At 48.3% G+C, this 9,662-nt stretch overlaps 1 protein-coding gene across 1 annotated transcript in view; it reads left to right on the forward strand.

The window, feature by feature from the left end:
- Nucleotides 1-329: 329 nt before the first annotated feature.
- The window catches only part of ARF1 (ARF GTPase 1), a 21,915-nt gene continuing 12,582 nt past the window's right edge, over nucleotides 330-9,662 (forward strand). Inside the window, exon 1 of the mRNA XM_077490603.1 lies at nucleotides 330-465. The gene's annotated coding sequence lies outside the window, so the exon portion shown is untranslated. The remainder of the gene's footprint in view (nucleotides 466-9,662) is intronic.

Below are 9,662 nucleotides of genomic sequence, written 5' to 3' on the forward strand. Positions count from 1 at the left end.
CAGACCTTAGTGTGATGATAATACACAGTAATTCAGATGTATAGTGATGTCCGGTCATATACCCGCACACTCAGTGTAATGTAGAGTGCAGACAGTGATGTATGTGTGATCGGTCCCGCTCTTCTATTCCCGCCCCCTCCCCCCTACTGGTTGCCATGACTCCCTCCTCGCTGTCCATCTTCTGTCAGTCACCCAGGAACCCCGCCCCCCCACTGGTTGTCATGACTCCCTCCTCGCTCCTTTCAAACACCCCCCATGTCCCCGCCCATTCCTCCCGTCCCCTCCTAGCTCCTCCTCCGGGCCCCCCTCGACTTCCGGCCGCCATGTCAGTGACGCACGCACTTTACGCAGCGCGCTCTCTGTGCCAGTGACGTGGCCGCCGGGATCCGCCATCTTGTGCCGGACCAACCAACGCCTCAGAGGAGAACCGCTCCAGAGGGAACCGGCCGGGATACAGCGAGACAGGTGAGGGGAGACCGGGGACCCCAACCCGGGGGAGAAAGGAGGGCAGGGGGGAGGAGAGGCCGCACACTGGCCGGGAATGTATGAGCCGAGCCTGAGGAGAGAAGAGTGTGAGGTGATAATGGGGGGGAGGAGGAGAGAGAGGAGGACCGCCGGGGGGGAAGGTGACCGGAGTGTAAGGAGAGGAGGCCGGGGCAAGATTATGAATTCCCCCCCCCCCCCCCCCCTTCACTATCCCCCCCATACCCCTCTTTCACTATCTCCCCCCCCCCCCCCATACTCCCCCTTCACTATCTCCCCCCCCCGATACCCTTCTTTCGCGCTATCCCCCCCCCCCCCCGATACCCTTCTTTCGCGAAAACCCCCCCCCCCCCCCGATACCCTTCTTTCGTGCTATCCCCCCCCGATACCCTTCTTTCGCGCTATCCCCCCCCCCCGATACCCTTCTTTCGCGCTATCCCCCCCCCCCCCCGATACCCTTCTTTCGCGCTATCCCCCCCCCGATACCCTTCTTTCGCGCTATCCCCCCCCCCCCCGATACCCTTCTTTCGCGCTATCCCCCCCCCCGATACCCTTCTTTCGCGCTATCCCCCCCCCCGATACCCTTCTTTCGCGCTATCCCCCCCCCCCCCGATACCCTTCTTTCGCGCTATCCCCCCCCGATGCCCTTCTTTTGCGCTATCCCCCCCCCCCCCCGATACCCTTCTTTTGCGCTATCCCCCCCCGATGCCCTTCTTTTGCGCTATCCCCCCCCCCGATACCCTTCTTTTGCGCTATCCCCCCCCCCGATACCCTTCTTTTGCGCTATCCCCCACCCCGATACCCTTCTTTTGCGCTATCCCCCCCCCGATACCCTTCTTTTGCGCTATCCCCCCCCGATGCCCTTCTTTTGCGCTATCCCCCCCCCCGATACCCTTCTTTTGCGCTATCCCCCCCCGATGCCCTTCTTTTGCGCTATCCCCCCCCCCGATACCCTTCTTTTGCGCTATCCCCCCCCCCCGATACCCTTCTTTTGCGCTATCCCCCACCCCGATACCCTTCTTTTGCGCTATCCCCCCCCCCCGATACTCTTCCATTGTTTTTCTCCCTCACGAGGTGGGCAGTATGGGAACCCCCTGGGTCGGTGTGGTGTTGGGTGTCTGTCCCGGCTCTGTGGGGCGCATAGTGAGAACTGTGCATGTTGTACTTATCCTCTGTGTATTGTGATGGGTGAGATCAGAAGAGCTCCACCTTTATCATTCGCAAGTTCTCTGTGACTTTTCCTGGGCTGAGATGTCATCAGTCTGCTGCAGGCAGGAGGAAGCATTTCCTCATTCTCCCCAGTGATGTCAAGTGTGAGAGGCTGATGTGTGTCAAACATTTTATTTATTTTTATTTTATTTTTTCGGAGACCCTGGTGAATAAAATGGTGGCTGCTGCAACTTTTTATCTTGCGCGGTATTTGCGCAATAATTTTTCAAGTGCCTTTTTTTTGGGGGGAGGGGGCGGTTTCATGAGTTAAAAAAATAACAAAACAGTAAAGTTAGCCCAATTTTTTTTGTATAATGTGAAGGATGATGTTACGCTGAGTAAATAGACACCAAACATGTCACGCTTTAAAATTGCGCCAAACTTCATTACTTAAAAATCTCCATAGGTGATGCTTTAAATTTTATTTTTTTTTTCCAGATTACCAGTTTAGAGTTAGAGGAGGTCTAGTGCTGGCATTGTTGCACACGCTCTAACGCACGCGGCGATACCCCACACGTGTGGTTTGAGCGACATTTACATATGTGGGCGGGACTTGCGCGTTCGCTTCTGAGTGCGAGCTACCGGGGACGGGCGTTTTAAATTTATTTTACTTAATTTTTTTTATTTTTCACACTCTTTTTTTTTTTTTTTTTTTTTATCACTTTTATTCCTATTACAAGGAATATAAACATCCCTTGTAATAGGATTCTATGTGACCGGTCCTCTTTTTATGGAGAGAGGCGGGGTCAATAAGACCCTCACATCTCTCCTCCAAGCTGGAAAGCCTGAGATCGGGGGGGGGGGGGGATTCAGTGATCTCACGCTGACAGCCGGGATCGCGGCTTCATTTATTTCCAGGTACCTGGGCGTGATCTCGTAACATCGCGCCTGGGCCTCCGATGGTCATAGAGATGACTGGTGACCATCTGGTCACCCGAAATCTCTATGCTCGTCATCTGGCGGTAGGCGATTTTTTTTTTTTTTTTTTTTTTTTTTTTTTTCTCCCGGGCCCCCGATGGCACGGGAGAGCCCAGAGAAGCACCAGGTGGGGGGCGGCGGCGGCGTTGCCTATGTAGCGCCGGTAGTCCTAACGAGTACGCGCTATGTATTTAAATTTAGTTTTTGCTCAAAACAATAATAAGTTTTGGGGTTAATTGTGCTAAATTGTACTTTGGCTTTAGTTTGGCTGGGCTGTATAGAAGTTCTGCCGGGTCATAGGTGGGGGTTGTACATCTGTAGGAGGCTATAGAACGCAGTCTGGTTGGAGGCATTGGATACCAATCAGTGGGCGCGTTTGTCTCACTGCGTAATCTGGGAAGGGGTACTTAAGGTGCCGATGTCACGTGATTCTGGTCCAGAAGTTGTTGCTGACTCCGTGGTCCTGGTCCTCCTGACGGGCCCCCAGGGGCCCTCATGGCCTGGGGTGCGGATCCATCCGTTTCTGAGCCTCAGAACTGGCTAGTTTGAGGAGCAGTAACTGGAAGGATGGATTCTGAGGTCTTCCGGTGCCGTCTCGGGTTTGGAGAGGCCCAACAACCAGGGGAGGACTCTTCAGTGAGAGCCACGCACAAGGCTGGCTGCTCGGTAAGAGCCTGGAAGCTGAGCTCTTATGGACATTGACTGAATCCACATTTCTTACGGTATCGCCGGAGCGGCTGAAAGATTCTGGTACAGTAAGAAAAGTTCCTACTTCTAAGTTTCCAACCAAGTCTGTGTGAGAGACTTTGAAAAGCTTGATTACTTGTTGGCTGCTAAACCCAAAACTTAAGGATTTATCCAACAATTAAAGAGTCCAGTTGCGAGCGGCTGTTCCCCGGATTGTGTACAGAGAGAGACTTTTGTTGAAGTCGGCGGTTCCGAGCACCTGAGCTAAACTTTACCCCGATACCTTCTATTCCCAACTTAGAGACTGAGTTTGTTCAACTGTTTTATGCAAAATAAAAATCCTGACAAGGAATACAAGTGTCGTCTCTACGGTTGCTGGGTTATCAACCCTGGGAACCCCTAGACAGGTCCTCTCTAGGAATATATCGGTGATGATGGTGGATTGGTGTTCTCAGACTCTGGACAGCTCCCCCGGTGGTGGGGGAGGGGGGGAGGTTATATGGTGGCTCTCCATGGCTGTTCAATAAACACATGGCAGGGCCCCACCACGGTGGGGTGGGATGATGCCGGGTATACTATTGGTTAGGGGTGCAACAGATAAAAAAAAACTCACGTATTGGATCTTTTCGGATCTGCAAATAGAATTTGCAAAAACCCTGTGAAAATTCCACCACTGTAATATCCACGTCCTCTCCCCCACTGTATTATTGGCTGAGCGTGGCTGGGTATTGGCAGGGAATGGAGGGATGGCTGTGACTGCAATTGTCACAGAGCAGCGCTGTGGGCACTACAGATGCAGCCCACAGCTCTGCTGCCATCCGATGTCTTCCCCCTCCACTGTACAGATCTGTACACAGGGGAAAGAGGAACTGCCGTCATCATGACGCCGGTTTGTTTACAAGTGATCGCTCCGTCATTTTGACAGAGCGATCACACTGTAAACGGCCAATGGGTGCACCAAGATGGCTGCCGCTCCGGAGCTAGGCCGAAGCCGCTGCCTTTCACTGAGGCCGTGGTCCGCAGCGTGTGCTGATCCGAATGGGTCACCCTGTTCGGATCACGGATCGGTGATGATTCGTTGCACCCCTACTATTGGTGAATGGCGCCATTCTCTGCTTGCTGAGCCCCTCCCACAATTAGAGCCCCAACCTATCCTTAGTGTCTTCTGTCAGAAAGGATTGGGTGTCCTCGGAGCCCATTGGCTATCAGTGTACACAGACTCCTCATTCGCCTCTGAGTTAGTCCTTGGGTTTACCTTTTCATTTCCTATAAAAAAATAAATAAATGGGGGTCGTTGCAATACTTTTTGTCACACCGTATTTGAGCAGCGGTCTTACAAGTGCACTTTTTTTTTTTTTTTTTTTGGGGGGGGGGGAAAATTACTTTTTTTTTTCTTTAAAATAAGACAACAGTAAAGTTGGTCCACTTTTTTTTTATTTTTTTTTATTTTTTTATATTGTGAAAGATAACGTCACGCCGAGTAAATTGATACCCAACATGTCACGCTTCAAAATTGCGCCCGCTCGTGGAATGGTGTCAAACTTTTACCCTTAAAAATCTCCATGGGCGATGTTTAAAAAAAAAAAAATGTACAGGTTGCATGTTTTGAGTTAGAGGAGGTCTAGGGCTAGAATTATCACTGTCACTCTACCGATCACAGCGATACCTCACATGTGTGGTTTGAACACTGTTTACATATGCGGGCGCTACTATTTTTTTGATAATTTTTTTTTTTTTTTTTTTTTAAACCGTTTATAAAAAAAAAAATTGTCACTTTTATTCCTATTACAAGGAATGTAAACATCCCTTATAATAGAAAAAAAAAGTATGACAGGACCTCTTAAATATCTATAGCAAAAAGACCTCACATATCGTAATTGGACTTTAAATGCAATAAAAAAAAATTGTCATTTGAAAATGACTATGAAAAATGTGGTTGTTTTTATTTGTTATTTTTGAGCTATGGGCGGAAGTGAGGTTTTGACATCGCTTCCGCCCTGCAATGGTATGGAGATGGGTGGGGGGGCCATCATTCCTCTCCATATCAAGGAAGGACCTGATTGCTCCGGTAAGCGGAGGGTGGCCCCTCTCCTGCCGCCGATAACGGTGATCTCATGGCGAATCTGCCGCAGAGACCACCATTATCATAAACAGAACTGCCGACTGAAAAGATGGACACTTCGGTTGTGGCAGCTGCTGCACCCGTTACCAAGATGTCCCTCTTTAAAGAGGAAGTAAACCCTTCCAAACAACTTGGACCTATAGGTAAGCCTAGATTAAGGCTTACCTGTAGGTCCAAGCAATATCTCCTAAACCTATATGGTTTAGGAGATATTTGCCCGAAAATGGGCACCGCTGTCTACGGCGCATGCGCCGTAGACAGCGGCGCGCAGGCGCACTAAATGCGGCAAATCCAAGAATGGATTTGCCAAATTTGTCGACTCCCGTGCGCATGCGCGGGAGTGACGTCATCGCGGCTTCGCCGTATGACAGCGGCGGAGCTGCGAGGCGCGACTCCCGTGCGCATGCGCGGGAGTGACGTCATCGCGGTTGCGCCGCTGTGATTCGTCGGAGCTGCGAGACGCCACAAGCAACATGGATGCGGCGGACTACAGGGGACAGCGGCGACTTCGCTGGCTCCTGTGTCAGGTAAGTGACACATAATGAGCTACTATGCGATGCATAGTAGTCCATTATGCTTTACCTTTGCAGGGAAAAAAAGAGGAAGTAAACCCATCAGGGTTTACTTCCTCTTTAAAGTGTCTGTGTGTGTATGTATATGTATGTATGTATGGTGGGCGGTCATTAAAGTGGTTGTAAACCCTAAAGCCCCGTACACACGAGAGGACTTATGTCCGACAGACTTCCGAAGGAGTTCTGCCGGACTTTTCGACTGAGTGGACTTGGCCACACACAATCACACCAAACTCCGACGGATTCGAACGTGATGACGTACGACTGGACTCGAATAAGGAAGTTCATAGCCAGTAGCCAATAGCTGCCCTCGCATCGGTTTTAGTCCGTCGGAATAGCATACACACGAGCAAATTTTTTGGTAGGACCTGGGTCCGGTGGAGTTCCGTCGGAAAAACTTGAAGCATGTTCCATTTTCTAAAGTCTGTCAGACTTTTGCGAATCAAAAGTCCGTTGCAGCCCACACACGATCAAATAGTCTGACGGAATCATTCCGTCGGACATTGGATGTTGAAAAGTCCACTCGTGTGTACAGGGCTTTACAAACCACTTTGACCTACAGGTAAGCCTAGATTAAGGCTTACCTGTAGGTCCAAGAAATATCTCCCAAACCTATACGGTTTAGGAGATATTTGCCCGAAGACGGGCACCGCTATCTACGGCGCTTGCGCCGCAGGTGCACTGAGCGGGGCATTGTCGATGACGGCAATGCCGCGAGTCTCGGCTCCCGTGCACATGCGCGGGAGTGACGTCATCGCTGCTCCGGCGAATCACAGCGCCAGAGCAGCGAGACCCACCAAGAAGATGGACGCTCGGAACTACAGGGGACAGCGGTGACTTCGCTGGCTCCTGTGTCAGGCAAGTGACACATAATGGGCTACTATGCGATGCGATGCATAGTAGTCCATTATGCTTTGCCTTTACAGGGAATGAAAGAGGAAGTAAACTCATCAGGGTTTACTTCCTCTTTAAGTAGTGGTACTCAACCTAAAAAATTGTTTTTTTTCTTTTTCCCTTTTTTTTTTAAAGTGGACCTTCAGTCCTTTTCATCTTCCCATCTATTAAAGGGATTGTAAAGGCTTGTTTGTGTTTTCTGACCTTAATGCATCCTATGCAGGACTTTTGAAAACACACCTGTATCACAGGTTTTTTTGCAAAAAAATGCAGGAAAAATGTAGCAGTGTGAAGGGGCCTTTACTCTATCCAGGGGGGGAAGTTTTGCTTCTACTTCTACTTTACATAAGTTCACCTTTCCAAAAGTGAAATTTTATTTGCAGGTAAAAAAAAAAAAAAAACGCATTTTTGTTCCCCCCCCCCCCCCCCCTATAAAGCATTACCTCTATCGGCAGATCCCGCGGTCCTGCACACGGTCTGTTCTCACAGTTGAACACTCGCAGCGCCATGGTAGTTCAATGAGAATTGCAAGCTGACAGCCACAAAGGCAGTTGGTATTTGTAGTTTTCTTATTCAGGTTGGGTTCACGCTAATGCAAATTTGTATTAAGGTTCTCCACGTCCAATTCACATTACAATGTGACCGTCTCTCAATGGAGCCGGTTCACACATCTCCAGGGTGGCAGAGCGCACTGCAAAAGGGGTCCTGCGGATCTTTATCTCCCTTTCAGGTCCAAATTCAGACCTGATCCGTCCCTGAAACGGTGAACAGGCACACAACGGATCCCCCCACCCCCGCTGCAAGGCGCTATGTCAGTGTTAATTTTGTTGACTAAAACGTTTTAGTTGATTAAATGAATACTATTTTAATCAACTAAAATACAACTAGAACAATTCAAATAACCTAAAATGCCATTTTAGTTAAAAGACTAAAATGAAATTGAAATTTAACTTAAAAATTAACACCGGTCTGTAGTGTATGGTCATACCTCAATACCATTAATGTTTAGATTTTTTTTTTTTTTTTTTTCACCTCGGCAAGATATATAGTAAGTTTGGAATTTGTAGAGAGAGGATAACTAATGCATTACAATAGAATTACACCCATTCGATTTTAGAGGACTAAATGAGCTTGTCAACTAAAACGTTTTAATCGACTAAACAAAACTAAAATTTACTGGAGATTTTAGTTGACTAGGACTAAAATGGCATTTTAGTTTTAAGACTAATGCCGCGTACACACGGTTGGACTTTCTGGCAGAAAAAGTCAGATGGAATAATTTCATCGGATATTTTGATTGTGTGTGTGTGTGTGTGTGCGCTTCATCTGACTTTCGGGGGGAAAAAATAAAATATTCTGACACCTAGAAATAGAACATGTTAGAAATTGGTTCCATCTGGAAAATTGTTTATCTGTGTGCCGGTCCGACGGACCAAAAATGGCGCAAGGGCAGCTACTGGCTATTGAACTTCCTTTTTTCTAGTCCCGTCGTACGTCATCCCGTTCTAGACGATCGGACTTTGGTGTGATTGTGTGTAGGCGAGTCCGTTTCAGCTGAACTCTGTTGAAAACCATCGGAGTTTATTCTGACGGAAGAAACGGTCGTGTGTACGCGGCATGAGACAAACTAAATTGAAATTTGCTGCCAAAATTAGCACTGCGCTCCGCATATGGTGTGAACCCGGCCACGTGGAAAACAAATGAATGGCTGGGTGGGCATTTTATTTAGATTGAGAGAGCAAGTGGGGGGGGGGGAGGGATCCCACACTTGCTGTCAAAACGGGGTTGCGGGGGCTGCCACATCTGTAACATGTTACACCCTGAGTATATGACTTGTTACAAAAGGTAAACTTCTCCCTTTTTTTTATTTTATTTTTTTTAAATGGCCAAAACGCGTAGGGTTTTTGTGACTGTATACCAGGAATGTGCAATTAGCAGACCTTCAGCTGTTGCAGAACTACAATTCCCATGAGGCATAGCAAGACACTGACAGCCACAAGCATGACACCCAGAGGTAGAGGCATGATGTAGTTTTGCAACAGCTGGAGGTCCGCTAATTGCATATCCCTGCTGTATACCATTCCTTGATGATAAAAGGATATTCTATATTGGATCTTCATCAACATCCCGGCTTCCTTCTTGGATTATATATGCACGGCGACCATTAGCCTGAGCACCGGTGGCTCTCCTCATGCTGCTGGTCGGGTGTGGAGGTAGTAGCTCTGCACATTCCGTTTTGCACCATTGATACGCCTGTCATGTCTGTTATTACCCTGAGCACATGTGACTGTTGCCAAGTGTACAACATACGTATATTTTTTTGAAGCAGTTGTATACCACTGGGTCCCCCCCTCACTGCAAGTCAACTTCATAATGTGCTAGTACATATCACATACTAGCACATTATATGAAACTTGCCTATAAAACAAAGCTCTTCAATCTCCACCCGTCTTTGTGGGCTCCAGCTCTGCGACTGGCTGGAGCCTCAGTGACTTTACTCATGCACAGGGGGGCACCATATACAGAACAGCGCTCTGAAGGAACGGCATGGATGGCTGTTCCTTCAGAGCGCAGGCGTAAGTGATGTAATGTAAATATCTCCTAAACTGTATACTTTACAATCCCTTTAGCTGGGTGCTACATGATTTAATTTTTTTTGTTAAAATCGCAATCTCAATTCAAACCCCCCCCATCTTGGCGTTTCTACAAGTCACTCTGCTCACTCACAGCTGTCATTTGCAGTGTGTATATATGATATATTGGTTTAACTGCCCTCA

This window comes from Lithobates pipiens, unplaced genomic scaffold (assembly GCF_037356315.1).
Source record: "Lithobates pipiens isolate NorthernLeopardFrog02 unplaced genomic scaffold, aLitPip1_a1.2 Scaffold_19, whole genome shotgun sequence".
In the NCBI taxonomy this organism is placed as follows: Eukaryota; Metazoa; Chordata; class Amphibia; order Anura; family Ranidae; genus Lithobates; species Lithobates pipiens.